Source organism: Chaetodon auriga, chromosome 3 (genome assembly GCF_051107435.1).
Source record: "Chaetodon auriga isolate fChaAug3 chromosome 3, fChaAug3.hap1, whole genome shotgun sequence".
Lineage (NCBI taxonomy): Eukaryota > Metazoa > Chordata > Actinopteri > Chaetodontiformes > Chaetodontidae > Chaetodon > Chaetodon auriga.
Genome location: NC_135076.1, coordinates 23,015,675 through 23,030,753, shown reverse-complemented (window position 1 = coordinate 23,030,753; position 15,079 = coordinate 23,015,675). Strand labels below are relative to the sequence as shown.

Genomic DNA, 15,079 nt, shown 5'->3' with positions numbered 1-15,079 from the left:
AACAAAACGTTTGTTGTAATACTTTTATAAACTGCCTAGCATAAGGAATGCATTTTTATTCTCAATGAAAAGTGCTCCCACACGGTCAGGGAAAGAAATAGGATTGTTTTAAACAGCAGATCAGGTGGCAGAAAAAACACCAAGAAATTTTTAAGTTTTAAACACTGAGCTGAGAGTTGTTGCTGTTGCTGCTCTTGATATGAAGTTCAACTGGTAACAGACAAAAATACTTTCCTGTGTTTGATCCTCTCAAGGATTCACTCCACACTCAGCAATGAGTTAATACTTTAGCTGAATAATACACATCTGTGGAATTTTACTACTCGCTCACAATTCTGCCCAGGATTTCTTTGGATTTGAGTATTTAAAATCCGCAGTAACACCACTTCACCTGGAAGAGGAAAACAAAAACTTAGTACTATTAACTGCCATTAGGTGCTAATTTGGGGGCATGACAGAGGGAAGGACAAACATTTGCTCCCTGTTGGTCTTCGTGCGTGACCTCTGACACCTTCATGTCCCCGTGTCAGGTCAAGCCCCTTTGAAGAGCGGCCATTACAATTCCCAGAAGTGGCCACTTGAATTGGTCAGTTATTAACAATTGAACCCAACAGGGCTCAGAGCGGCCATGCATGGTGACACAACAGTCATACAAATGTGACAGAAATGAATGAATTTAAAGGTGGAAGCGGTTTGATTTGGGAGAATTAGGATTTGAATTTCTCTGCTGTGTACGTGTACGTGTACGTGTGGCGTCACAATGTCAACGAAAAACATGTGAAAAGATGTGAATTATGTGTGAAAGTATTTCCTTTTATTCTCATTATTATTGGGATTATCTGAATATCAGGCTACACGATAGTTAATCAGCTCTTTTAGGAATTTAAAAACTGAAGAATCTTTTAAAATATTTCCTCTCGTTAATGAAAAAAGCAATTTGCCGAGTTCCAATAAAAACACCAAACATTAATCCTGCAAATAAATGGATGCATTCAGTTATTAAATGAAAAAATACGTCAGATTTTTTTTTTTATAAGGGCAGAGCATCAAGACCTGCTTTAGCTTTCTACAAACAAAAGCAAAAAATAAAAAAAACAAATAACATAATTGAGAAACACAGTTAATGATTCCTTAAATGTCCATTTGAGCTGAATAAGCTTTGATCGTTTAGTGCGCGCAGTGTTTTTACGTTTTACTGCCTTTATGGCCCCAAACTCCTTCAATTCTCATCTCTAATGTGTTTTATATCGAACAACGTATTTCCTTCTGTGTAAAATTATAATTCCCGCTGAAGTTTAAAGACAGGATTGAAGCATAATTTTGATTGTTGCTGCAAAAAACAAAAAACATATTATTTCTTCTATTTAATCATCGGCTATACTTCCGCCATGAAGACAATATTTCCGTAATGCGGTTATTTATTTATTTATTCACTGTGACTCTCCAGAAATGCACAATTATACAGGCTAATGATAAGCCAAATAAATCAAAATTATATCTAGATTTGGATCTATCAGTAACTTTATTGGCGGATTTATTGGCGATATGATTCTAACAATCTAAAATCGTATCAATAAGATTTTAGATTTAAACTTAAACAAAATCTTTGTGAATCCTTGATGCAGTTTTGGGGCTTTTTGATGAAGTTATTCAATGAACTGCTGGATTCCTCAGAACTTCTAATAAAATAGAAACGCTCTCCGGTAAATAAAACCACGCAAACACAAACAAATAAAACAAATAAGCACAATTTCTCCATTACTTTATTTATAAAGTCAAACCATCCCATCAGATTTTTGCACCTTATACGTGTAATTGCGCAGCTCTGAGGATGAGAGGATCTCAGTGATGACACTGTTCTGATGGTGTTGGTGTTGCGGGCTTTTAGATCACACTGTTTTAGACTCTCATAGATGAAGCTCTCCAGCTCCGTCATTGTTTCAACGTGAATCACACGTTTCCAGCAAAGGATGCACGATTGTAGACTGTTTTCTTCGATTCTGCTCCATCACGTAGGCCTCCAGCGTCATTCTGCCATGATGTGGGGACTTCGATAATTATGGAATATCATCCTCACGCCTTCTGTTACTCTTACACACATTGGCGTTTAAGTATTTTCACATTTCATCATCATTTCCGTGTGAATAAATTAAGAATATGTAGAAAAAGGCCTCCACTTCCTCCGTCAGACGCACGAGCACTTTCTCTGCAAAACTCGGCGATTTTAATACATCCATCTGCATCAATTTATGGCCTGTATTTCTCTTATATTGTAACGTGATCATAAGCCGTTTCATGGAGTTTTAAGAGGCTCGTGGATTTAGAGGCCAGTCGCACCTCACGCAGGCCTGAGCGTCACTTCCACCTTTCAGCCAATAGGTGTCACTGTTCAGCTCGAACATCACCGCCGTTCACTGAGGCGCTCATTATCGCCTGTTTTCTGCGAGGTGGAGTTTCCAGAAGACACTGCATGTGTTGTCGTTACTTATCGTAATATATTTAGTGTAATGTGGAAGAAAATAATCCCGTTTCTCAAAGCTGTGTGAATTTTGGAGGCCTTATAAGACCTGCAGGTCACCGCGCGTGCAAAACATGACGCTCCTTACTGAGTTTGGACGTCGAACAGGAAAATGTGGACTATGTTCATATATCAAGAACCCAATTAACAGCCCGCTGGTCATTTAAATCTCGCTGATTTCACTGTGCACGTTTGTGGCTTATAGAGAGGAAATGAAAATAAAAGATAAATGTAGGTCTATAAAATATAAATTCTATCAAATTTCTCAGGCGTTATTTTGCAGGTAAAGTTAACCTTCACTTTTAATGTCGTCATAAATTCCCCGAAGAGGTAAAATATCACCTTCATTTAATTCCACGTGGCAGCCTGGATTCTGCTCGGGGAGGCTGTGGGCCTAATATTGTTGTATTGTAATAATAATGATAATAACCTTTATTAGGGGGCCATAAAATGTTGAATCAGTGAAAGTGGAATAAAAGGCAAACTGTGATTTATCTCATCTTGGATGTTGGAGGCCTCATTTTCCTAATTGCCATTTGTGTCAAACAGCTTTTGGGCTTCCAAGTGAAGAAAACTGTTGTTTTTTATTATGGTCCAGTAATCATAAAACTCTAACTTTTGCTAAATTTGCATCTGAACACACACACACATACACACACACACACACACACACACACACACACACACACACACACACACACACACACACACAAAACCCACGCTTTTTTATTGGGAAAGTCGACATGTCTTTAAGAGAAAATGTTTTATTTCTTCTCAAAAATAATGCAACAAATTGAGGATGTGCCCATAAACGCAGCAGCTGTAATAAAGCAGAGTTATAGCACAAATCATCCTCTTTGAGACCCCACGGAGGAGCCTCTACCGTGGATCCCACCCCACACACAGGCGTATTGGATAACATATGACACGCATAGCTCCTACACATAACCTATCCCGGCACCTGACGTCAGCACGCACACAACCACGTCCGTTTCAAAGACGAGATTTGTTGCACGCAGCGTTGACTCTCATCTGTCTGCATCTACAGCCCTCAGTTCTCTTTTTAAAGACTTAATTCAGGTATATGCTTGACATTTGCCACACGAGTGTCCACAGCGCGCTCCGTTACGCACAGAGAGGAAGGGGACGTCGCACCACGTAAAGCAACGTGACCCGCCGGAGCTCCGGAGAAGCGTCTGCTTCTCCTGGCGCTGCTGAGGCTGCGGCAACAGCATCACACACTCCGCCTGCTGCGCGCCGCTCTTTGACCGTCCCCATCTCTCACAAATCGTTTCTCTTGCACGCCTTTTCCCCCGCAGCCTGCCTAGAAACGTGTGGAAACTACAATATTTAACTCTGCTGCCGTTTCTGCCGGTTAGTGGCTCGTTCTGGCTCGGTCTTCTTGTTGACTCAGGTGATTCAGTCAAGCAAGGTGCAGGTTCGGAGATCACTGCCCAGTCAAGGTCTCTCTCTTGCCGGCTTCACTGCCCAAGACTGACTCTGTGCCCGGTGCCATCAGGACTTCACCGTGCCGCTGAGTGTGAGGGGGGCAGGGGGGGATGCAGCGCGCTGGGGATGTGGAGTGTAGGTATCTTCTATGGCACGTTAGTGATAACACCCTCTGCCAGGCAGCGTGCTGCTGCGATGTGCTTTAACATCACGCGACGTCGAGCTGAAGCTTTTTTTTTTTTATGCATTCTTCCCCCCACCCACCCACCCACCCGACAAAATCCAAATTTCGGGTCTGCTGCATCTGTCCCCCAAGGGTCCTCAGAGGTGCCTTCCTCCGCCCCGTCCTCCACTGAAGTGCGGCCACAGAGGCTGCGGCCACAGGGGCTGCGCGTCGCTCACCACGTCTATCAAATGCTGCCAAAAAGAAAAAAAAATACATGCTGGCTGCAACTAAAGAGAGAGAGACGCGTCATTCAAAGAGAACAATGGACACCAGTTCACTGTGGTCAATGCATAAGGGGTGCGAAATGTGTTTGAGTTTCGGTACACGTCGTCCACAGCAGCCGGTGCGTGTGTGTGTGTGTGTGTGTGTGTGTGTGTGTGTGTGTGTGAGAGAGAGAGAGAGAGAGAGAGAGAGAGAGAGAGAGAGAGAGAGAGAGAGAGAGAGAGGAGGGGAGGGGAGGGGACCAGCGACGCAGCAGCTCGGCGCACACTGTCATCCGAGGCTGGTGAGGAGATGTTGGGATGCGGGAGCGGATGCTAGCAGCAGAGTCTCGCCTCGGCCTCGGCTGGTCTCTGGCCACTGAAGCAAAAGCAATGCCAGCGTTTGAAAAAGCAGCACGTCCGTGGGTTGGATCCACTCACTGCGCAGGTTTACTCCCAGTCAGCGAGGGCTCGCTGCGTTTTGCGTTTGTCCCCGGACTCCTGGCTCCTGTAGTTTGGTTACACTTGCGAGGTGATGCTAGAAACTTGTGTTAAAAGCCTGAACGGACTTGAACTGGAGATGCGGGATTTATTCAAAGTTGACGGCTTGTAAGTATGATTTTTGACTGTTTTAGTTTTTATCCTTTAGGCTCGTGAGAAATGTGAATACTTGGTTATTAGTTCTAAAAGAAGAAGAAGAACAACAATTACAATAATAATAAGTAACAAAAGAAAAATAGTAGAAATAATGTAAAATAATAACACAGCACCTCACTTAGTTTGACATGATGGTTGAGGTAAAACAGAAAATGGCACTTTCAAACACAGTGCACCCTGACGTGAGGAGTGGCAGCAGGCTGCTCCGTGCCATATTAGCGGGAGCATCCATTGAGCGGTGATGAGGCGGGCTGAGTGGCCCCAGAGCTGGCGTTTATAAAGCAAACAGTTGTGTGATTGTTAGCAGAGCCTGGGAAAATGTCCCCTTGGCTGGGAGGTGGAGGGACTTGACGCCAGAGCCTCTTGTTAAGAAGACTTGTGTGCTCCCAGACAGCATTGTGATGCTAATGAGCACCAGCACGTTGTTGAACTTGATGTTGACTTTTTTCTTTCTTTCTTTGGGCGATTTTTTTTTCTTTCTCCTTTCTTTTCTTTCTTTCTTTCTGTCTTTTTTTTTTTTTTTTTTTTTGGCCACTTGTTTGTGGGAAAATCTTCTCCGGAGCTACAGTGTGAAATTAATTAATCAGGCCTTTGCAGCTAACTACAATAGAAAACCATCAAATTCTTGGAAACATACAAAGTCACTTTTATTCTTTAGTGTTTGGTGTTTAAGTTTCTTTGCCAAACCTGGTCCAAACAGAGAGAGGAGACACTTACTGGGATTATTCTGCAACATTTACACTGTCATGGATGTCATGGATTTTTTTTTTTTATTACAAACCAAAATTAATAGATAAGTAAAATTACTAAAATATTTGAAAACTTTATATTTTATTTATATAACAATAAATATAAGAATAATATGTGAATACATAAATGTGAGTGTGTTGTCAAAATAAATGGAGTCCATTTAAATGAAAACTAAAATTAATCTAACAGAATTCTATAACATTTTTAAGAGTATTAAAAGATGCTTTTTCTTTCTTTCTTTCTTTCTTTCTTTCTTTCTTTCTTTCTTTCTTTCTTTCTTTCTTTCTATACTGCACAGTGCAACAGGTGTAGGCCTACTGTAAATTCAGTTGCCAGGACTTGATCTCCTCTTTACCAACATCTGTGCTGAAAATACACAACTTCTCATGTCACACATAATCAAACACACACACCACTGGCGTTGTTAATTTTAAAGCGATTAAACTCTATGACGAAATTTAACTTAGATTAACTCGAGCACACACAGTTTCGCGAGGGAATCAAAAACTAATGTCGACATAATAACTAATATGACCAGATGTAAAATTCGGCTGATATAATGTTTACGTTTAAATATAATATTAGAGTTAAATCGTGTTTATTTTCCTGTCTAATAATCCAGTTACAGCAAAAGAAAACAGGCTCATGGTTGCCTTCGCTTGTTGAAGTCCATCTGCAGATTTAGATCATTTTTCTCAGTGTGATTTATTTATTTATTCATTTATTTTCAGTGAGAAAATGTTAAAAGCTCGGAAAAGTGTCACTAGCTGAGCTGCTCTGTCTCTGAACGCTGTGATCGTCGATCAGGATATGAAAATTATTTCCCCACGTTCACACGGTTGCTCGGTTTAAATTTGCTTTTTATTTATTTTATTGCAGTTTATTAGATCCTGGCAGGTTTACATTTGCCTGAAGAAAGCGTTTTTCTTTACGTCCTCTAACAGCGCCGTGAATTAATCTGATTCGTTTCAGCACCAAGGACAGAGACTGTACTTCTGACTGGAGGTGCTGAACTTGAGTCAGTTTTCTTCAACGCAGCCGCTTTAATGCACTTAAACTGAAACATTTTTCAGGCATATTTTAGTCACTGCTGGTGGATCTTTGCTCTTTCAGATTTTGTTCTGAAGTTTTGCTAAAACAGAATTAAAAGAAAGAATATTTTTGCCGTCATTGTCTCATCTAGACGCGCGTGTAACAAACAGCTAAAACAAAATAATTCAGCAGGTAACTTCACTGATGTGACTGATTTTATTTAAATACGAGCATATAAATACAAACAAAGCAGAACGTGTGCGGACTGCAGCAGAGCGACAGCAGAAAGCTGTTAGTTAGTCGGTGTAAGGTGTTCAGCTCGTTGTCACTGCACACCTGACTGTACTGTACGTCTGACAGGACGTGACGCAGTCAGGGGGCGTGTTCAGATGGCTTCACGTGAGGCTGATGAAAGGCAGAGCAGTGAGTCAATCACTATTAATGTACAGTACAATCATGCACACAGAGAGAGAGAGAGAGGGGGCAAAAAAATAAAAAAATCAGAGCGTCCACACACGCACGCACACACACACACACACACACACACACACACACACACACACACACACACACACACACGCACATTTTCAAACACTTTATTTTGAGCATAAAAATTGAGAGCGATGCAGAAATCTGGTTCTTTCTACTACATTTATAAAAAAAATCATATTTCTGCTCTTGCAAATGAATGTTTTGTAATAAAATAAAAAATATTTATGTCTCATTTACAGTAGTTATGGCATGAAATGAAAGTTGATATAATTTGAAAGAAAAAAAAGGAAATTGTCCATCTTACATTTTTAGGCTTTCAAACAAGGGCGAGTGGCACGATGCCTTAATAATTATGGAGTCGTTGAGGATTATTTTGGAAGGATGAAAAATATTTCCTGGTGTTGAGAAAGCCTACAGGCCGCAGCTTCAGGGAGCCTACATGCTAATTTCCTAAAATTTGCCCAGCTCTTTCCTGAAAATTTCCCCCCGTATAGCGACTTTATTAGCAGGCCTACAGAAAACTGGCAGAGCTCATTAAAATTCAAATTAGTAGTAAATTGTAGGTCACACACACACACACACACACACACACACACACACACACACACACACACACACACACACACACACACACACACACACACATTACCGGCTGTAACTATGCTGGAAATATCAGAGAGGCTCGTTATTTCGCCTTTGAAACGGATTTTTGTGCCATCTTTAATTTCTGAATGAGATTTTAGCCCACAGAGGGAATCGTGTGTATTTGAGATGTAAAGCTGAAGGTGATTGGCCACGCTGACACATCATAGGCTCATATTAAAAAAGCAGCAGAGGCTGTGATGCAGTGCCACTGCTGTTAAGCTGTAATGCTTCAGTCATTCTTTGCATTTGCTCCATGACGCTCTCAGATAATCACCTCCCTGAAATTACTAATTACAACATAAATGTGGCGCGTATTGTGGAGCCGTTTTAGCCAATAAGGAAAAGGCAAAAATATACAAAATGCATGAATAGCATTATTTGTTTTCTTTGTAAAGAAAAAATAAGATGATTTAGATTTTTTAGAAAACGGTGGACATTACAGTACTAACCCCCTCCCTTTGCCATTGTACAGCTGTAACCCTGCAGGCTGTTACTCGGTTCAGTCCACGTGACTCACTGCTGGCTCAGTGTGTCTTTATGGGGACAAACTTTGCGTCCTTACACAGACAGGGTGTGGCTGAGAGACAGATAGTTCATTGTCAACAAATCCTTAAACATGGCCAGCTGTGTGATGTATTGCCAAGGGCCTCTATCCATTCAGGTGACTGCGCTGTTGGTGCACACTGTTGCACTCTGAACGAGACAAAGCTGTTATGGTTAATATTGATTTGAATTCTGATCGTGTGTTTATGAGAGTTTTGGTGTTTAGTGTAATATTGCGCCTCCCTCGAATGTTTTGTGGATCAATGACAGAAGAAATTATTCCTCGTTTTCTATGAGGAACTCTGGAGACCCCCCTTCAGTGGATTTTGGAAGAGTCCTCGGGCCTCATATCGAGATCCAGAAGCCATTTAGTGAAGCGCTGTTGCTTCTGCTGTTTGTGTTGGTGGATAAGTTTGATTGCTTTTAAGAGCTGTATCATGATGTCGCCTTTGAGCATCTCCCAGTGGCCGTCCAGTTTCTACCTTATGTTTCCCCCACATGTCCGTTGTGTTCACCTCAAATCTCTGCTGCTCACCCATGTGTGTGCCAATGAGCATGCCTAATTCTGTGGACACCGCGCGCCTCTCCGAGCAGTCTGACCTGGAGGCCCCCGGGCGGCCCACCGCCTCCTGCACCTCCTGCGCCCCACGTCTGACACTCTGATAGCTGAGGCGCTTTCTCCTCACTCTCATTTTCTCCTCCTCGGGCTTTGCTGCAGTGTTTTTGACAGCCCGGAATGGACGTTATTCCTCGACTATTCCTTCAAGGATACACTTGCACACACCGACGGTAGCGCTGTGCGTAAAATGGGCTTTGTCCTCGCATGTGCCGGCATCCCGCATGGTTGAAGACAGGGAGCATCACGGCCGGAGAGAGCCGGGGAGACAGGCTCCCATCCCGGATTGGGTGTAGAAGAATATCTCGGCTGCCTCTGAGCCTGGTGGATTTTAATAATTGTGTCTTATTTAATAACGAAGCACACATGGCTGTCCGATTATGGAAACTGCTGTTTCAAATAGGCTGAACATGTGAGTATGTTGTATGTTTATTCTCCGTTCAAGGCTATTTAGTAGAAAATGTCGTTTCAGCAACATTTAAAACATTTTGTTGAAGGCGTGAATACATTTAAGTTTAAATTACCTGCTTTCATTTGCTTTATCTTGCCTATAATATGATGCGAGCTCCAAACTTGTGAACTCTTCACAGAATTACTTGTGCCAACAGATATTAGTCATGTTTAGACAGATGTCAAATTGTAGTATTTTATCCTGACGTTTGCCCTAATGTTTATCTGTGATCTGCATTTTTTTCTACAGTAGAATTTAGATTTAAACGCTCAGAATTCGAGTTTTCTTGGAAATACATATTTACGCGGCACAATAGCCATATTTTGGTGATTACAAAGGATTATAAAGCCTAGTTTGTCCTACTTCAACTTGTCAGCATGTCACCATCTAATCCAAAGCGCACAGCGACATTCAGTGAGGCTGGACTTGCTCCACTTGATCATGTTGTTGACATTTAGCCGGAAGCCCCTCTACTGTAGGCTAGATGGGCCCTCGGTAGTTTGTCATGCTTTCAAACAATTCATGGATTAATTCACTCAACGCGGAAACTATGGTCTGAAATGGGTCGATGTGAGCTGGCATTTAAAACAACAATAAGCTGGTTGTTTGTTGGAGCCTGCGAGTGTTTTCTTTGAGGAGACAGTGCAAGTAACAGTGTCTCTCATCTCAGACTATGAGAAGCGTTACAGGAGCTCAAACTGGACATGATGAGGTCTTATTAGTCATGTAAATGCGTGCTATATTAAGGTTATTAGTGGTATGGAGCCCAGTTTCCTCTCCTGTTACGCCTGTCCGTGGATGACAGGCGAATGTGTCATCATCCTCCTGCAGCTGGATGACTTCACTCTGCAGATGCTAGTCAGGACTCAGGCTTGTAGTAGTGGGAGGAAGTTCATCTCTGGGTTAGAAGAATAGAAGTGATGGCGTGGATCCATAATCATCCGAGACGTGTAGTTGCAAGATGAGACTACTTTTGTTTAGAATAGCACAGCTTGCAGCCTGTTGCTTATGATGATCTTATGGTGATGGAGGTTATGGAGTGACGTTTTTATGTCCCCCACTACCACCACCCCACACACACACACACACACACACACACACACACACACACACACACACACACACACGCACACACACACACGCTAACACACACACAGCCTACATCATTGTCCATGCAGTCAGTTGTTAGCTAGACCTATTCCAATTCCAAAGCAGTCTGAGGACGTGTTTTATTTTTTGTAAAAGACACGGAGTCTTCGTGGAAAGACGACAGGACCTTACCTATAACCTAAAGCTTTGTGCGTGCGCACAGTAATGTTGTGTGTATTAGAGAGAGATGGACAGAGACAGGGAGCGCAGAGGAGGAGGATGAAGAAGACGAAGAAGAAGAAGAAGAAAGAGAGAGAGAGAGAGAGAGAGAGAGAGAGAGAGAGAGAGGCGTGCGCATGCAGGCGGAATGCGATGGCTCCATGTGACCACAACACAAGCAGCTCCGGCGGCGGCGGCGGCCCCTTTAAGAGACGTGGGTTAGTTTTTCTCTTTGGTTATCTAGCTGTATGAGTTTATGTAATATCATAAAGCTAGAGAACCGAATGTATAAACTAATTCTACAGTCGTCATGGCGGAGCGAGCCGGAACCGGGACCGATGAGGAGGTTTGGAGGAGGGGGGGTTCTGCCGGAGCGGATGGATGGATGGATGCAGCCTGCACGGAGGACCGGGAGCCCGCGGCAGCGTTCGCACATCGCACCGAGAAACGCCTCCTCCTTCCTTGGACGTGTACCGGTGCTGAGGAGAACGCAGCCCCCCTGAACGACTGGATTCATGGCGCTAGATTTCTCTCACGAGGGACGCGTGGACTGACAGTTAGCAACCGGAGACAGGCTCCATTCATTGAGTGATGATGATGATGAGGAGGAGGAGGAGGAGGAGGAGGGCGACTCGGCAGTGGTGCTTGTGCTGTCTCTCTTAATGGGACATACCTGCCTTTCAGTCACGGCATAGAAGCTCGTAACAGGCGTGCTTTGCATGCTTTTCTGCTGGATGTGTAGTTAGTTGGATGCTTAACCAGGAGGTGAGAGGAACATGGTTTGTAGCTGGAGAAGCACCTGATTGGACGACTCGTTGGAGTCACGTGTTCCACCAGTAGCCCCCATATCTCCTTGCTGCTGGCCTCTCTATGTAGTGATATGGAAAAGAGCTTCAGCAATCAAGGCTAACGCACCTGCAGACGGCTCTTACATGTGTCTATGCAAAAATGCGTGCTGCTTTATTTTTGTGTCTAAAAAGTGGATAATGCGTTTTTTCACCATACTGTGCTACCTGCAGGATGCAATGAGAAATAATGTCCCTATCAGATGTATTTTCAGGGCTTAGTATGTCTGGTACAGTAGAGCAGGTGCAGCAAAGATCAGGAGAATGTGTAGCAGGTCATCGCAGTAATGTGTCACAGGTTATGAAGTGCAGAAGAAGACGATATTGGGATTCAGTAGGTGTTTGTCAAAGGGATCATCTTATATCCCTGGATTTAGCTTGATTGATGCGCTTATTAACAGCAGCTTCAGGCCTCTTGCACAAGGAAGAGAGAGCAAAACAATGTCTCACAGTGCCGAGGAAAAGACCTGTGGGACGTCAGGGAGACAACACATTCACCTGTGTCCTTTTTTTTAGCAAATGCATTGCTGGTTAACATGCTACATGTCACAAAGTTGCTTACACTATAACTGCATTTTCTCTAATGAAAGATACTGTAACTCTGCAAGTGACTGGGGACTTGTCCACGTCAACACACATGCACACATGCCACACATCACCAGTAAGTGCATTTCCATCGCTGATGTACAGTAACAGGCCAAGCTGAGATTTTGGAGGCAGCATTAGGGGCCGGGCAGGGCCGGCTGGGTCGTCCAGAGACTGGACTGATTTTCAGGCCTGTTTTACAATGCTGTTTGGGCTGCACATCACCTCTTCTTTCTCTACTCCATCCGAGCCAGAGAGGAGCCCCTGTCTGGTTCCAGGACTGCCTGAGTGATAGGTTGTACTCTGAAGTGGAGCCTGTTGAATTTTAAACAAGCCAATTCTGTGTTAGCTGCTAAAGCTGTAGCTGCTCTGTGTGGTGGCTTTGCTCTGCTCAGTATAGAGTGTGTATGTGCGTGTGTGTGTGTGTGTGTGTGTGTGTGTGTGTGTGTGTAACAGCACAGAGCCTGGTGCTACTGTTAGTAGGCCCCAGCTTACTGCGTCACAGACAAGGGCAGGTGGAAAAGAAGCTAGCATGGAAATATCTCTGCGTTCTCTTGCTTTTTGTAGTGACATGCTACCATGCAGCTGTATGTGTTAATACACACTGTCTGGCAGTGTGAATATATGCCAGTGGCGTGTCTGATGTGAAACAATAGGCTATCTGCTTTTGTAATTATGATGATAATGATAATTTGAGGCTATCAGTGTGAGCAGTGCAGCTGTACTTTTGTTAGTTTAATAGAGCGTGGTGCAAATGAATGTTTTCATCAAGGAAACTCTGCAGGAGCGTCAGGATACCCATGTCTCAATTTTAATGCGACAGGAACCAGCAAATGGTAACGTCCCATTGAGACAATATTTTAACACACAGAATTAAAAGCTGCATTGTTTCAGCCATACGGTCGTTGTGGCTGCAGAAATACTTGAAAAATCCTCATTTCAGGATTATGTGTGTGTAAAATTTGCTCCCCTTTTTTTTGCAAATGCACCTCCATTCTGTTTTTTTGAAGGTTAATTGCAATATTAAGCTAAAGCATTAATAATACGGCCTGTTTCCATTTGTATTTGACAATGGCGTTTTGTGCTGTGACTACACCACATGCCACGCCGACAGAAGTGCCCTCCCAGCGTTCGCCCAGTTGCAGCAGAAATGAATGCGTTGCTGAGGGGTAATAAATGGAGGATATGGGGAGAGCCCTTTGAGATTGAAATGCAGTCTGAGAGGCAGGCTAGACGTCGGTTTTCCCACATTAATATGTGTCTGTCTGGGCCCTCTCCACCATCAGGAGGAGGCCCTCAACACCAGATGGAGCCCAGTCTAGTCTACGTCTAGCCTACCAACACCTGCCATAAGGCTGCATTACACCTCCCATTGTCTTGCATGGTGATTTATCTATTTGTAAATGTATTTGAAATTTTGTTGTTGGACCAGATTTATTCTGCACTCTGTCACAATAGAGAAATTAAGAAATAAATGCAGCAAAAAAAAAAAATCGTCTGACTAGAGAGAATAGGGTTGAAAGGGATGTAGAAGGACTGAGGTGAGAAGATAAGAGACTAGGAGAGGAGATGCATGCATGCCGTGCATTTCTAACCAACCTGTCATGTCTGCAGCCTTTCCTGCTGAAGCGTAGATATGTCAGTATGTCCCCCCCATCTCCCCCTCTTCCTTCCTCACTCTCTCTCTCTGTCTCTGCACTGTATTGATAACGTTGAATATTTTCACGTTGTAGTTCTGGCTGTTGCATGAGTGTTGTTTGTTGGAACAAAGCAGTCGCCCCATACACTGTCACAGCAGAGCCATTGTTTTAGGTTTACAGCCCAGCTGCGTTTTCCAGGCTACCATCCTATAGATGTTATCTTGTTTGTGTCACACTTGGCCACTGGATTGCAGAGCTTTGTGTACATGAGTGTGTGTGTGTGTGTGTGTGTGTGTGCGCGCATGTTTTTGAACATTTATACATGTGCTTCTCTGCATGTGCACGCTGTTACTGCACCCTCAGCGCCTCATTTTCCGTCTCAACAGAGTACAATAAACATGACAGCATACTGTCTATTACAGAATAGGTGTTTTTTTTAACTATGCGAGATCAGGCTGCGCAGCTTTGTATTTTACTCGACTGCAAGAACTGTGCTCAATTTCGGGGTGTCTGACTTGTATTTTTGCAAAAGCTGCTCCTGTAATCTCTGTCTTTATGGAGAAAATTACAGAATTTTTGATTCAGAGTACCTCCTGGAAAGCATTTTCCCATGGTTTTCTTCATTTCAGAATGCTGGGAGAATTGTGTTGTATATGTCAATTAATTTTACAAAAAATAGATTTTTTTTTAATTTAAGATATATACACCTGACTATTATTATTATTAGTATTGTTATTTTGTTATTATTATTATTTTGTTATTATTATTATTACACTTTGATGCAGATCTGAAACAATTTATGGTTCATGGTCTATTTGATTCCATATCATCAAAATCCATATTCCAGCACTATCAATCTTCTATTATCATTTTACCTTGAGTTGCAGTGGCCTATATAAACCTTTTCTCTGAACTTATGAATTCTGGGTTTGGTAGCCTAGCAACAGCCTCTGACCCATGCAAGTGAAAGAGGAAAAAAAAAAAATTGAAAGGCTGACATGCAGGCTTTAAACCCGCAAAGGACATCAGGTTTCAGCGGATGTAATCTTACAGTATTTTGTGTAATCGCTTGTGAAGTGTGTGTGCGTGTGTGTGTATGTGCGTTGAAGAGATTGGTATTGT

At 42.8% G+C, this 15,079-nt stretch overlaps 1 long non-coding RNA gene across 2 annotated transcripts in view; it reads left to right on the top strand.

Annotated features, from left to right (window-relative positions):
* The window catches only part of LOC143318158 (uncharacterized), a 43,703-nt gene that overhangs the window by 710 nt on the left and 27,914 nt on the right, over positions 1-15,079 (top strand). Inside the window, exon 1 of one of the 2 annotated variants that reach the window (XR_013076991.1) lies at positions 3,749-5,002. The exons of the other annotated variant lie outside the window; for it this stretch is intronic. This is a non-coding gene — a long non-coding RNA (uncharacterized LOC143318158). Of the gene's footprint in view, positions 1-3,748; positions 5,003-15,079 lie in introns of those variants that run through there. 2 annotated transcript variants of the gene reach the window in all.